The sequence below is a fragment of the Petaurus breviceps genome, unplaced genomic scaffold (genome assembly GCF_028583685.1).
Source record: "Petaurus breviceps papuanus isolate PSGF00001 unplaced genomic scaffold, PetGlider_PUasm1.0 207, whole genome shotgun sequence".
NCBI classification, from domain to species: domain Eukaryota; kingdom Metazoa; phylum Chordata; class Mammalia; order Diprotodontia; family Petauridae; genus Petaurus; species Petaurus breviceps.
Window position 1 is genome coordinate 10,661,502 of NW_027185850.1, and position 259 is coordinate 10,661,760.

Below are 259 nucleotides of genomic sequence, written 5' to 3' on the forward strand. Positions count from 1 at the left end.
CTCCTATTTTATTATAACGTACTTTTAAGCCTAAAATTCGATGAACGTCATTTATTCTTACTATGGTTGTGACCCACCCAAATGGAATTCGAATCCATAGCTTCGGACCTGGCGCTGGCTCCCGGGACTTCAAGGTTCTTAGGGTGACTGGAGTTGGACATGGGGAAGGGGTGTAAGTGACTTTCGTCTCTGGTACTCCAGACCCCGATCCCTCCCTTGGTCCCTTCTCCCACACCTTCCCCCCCCCCCCCCCCCCCCC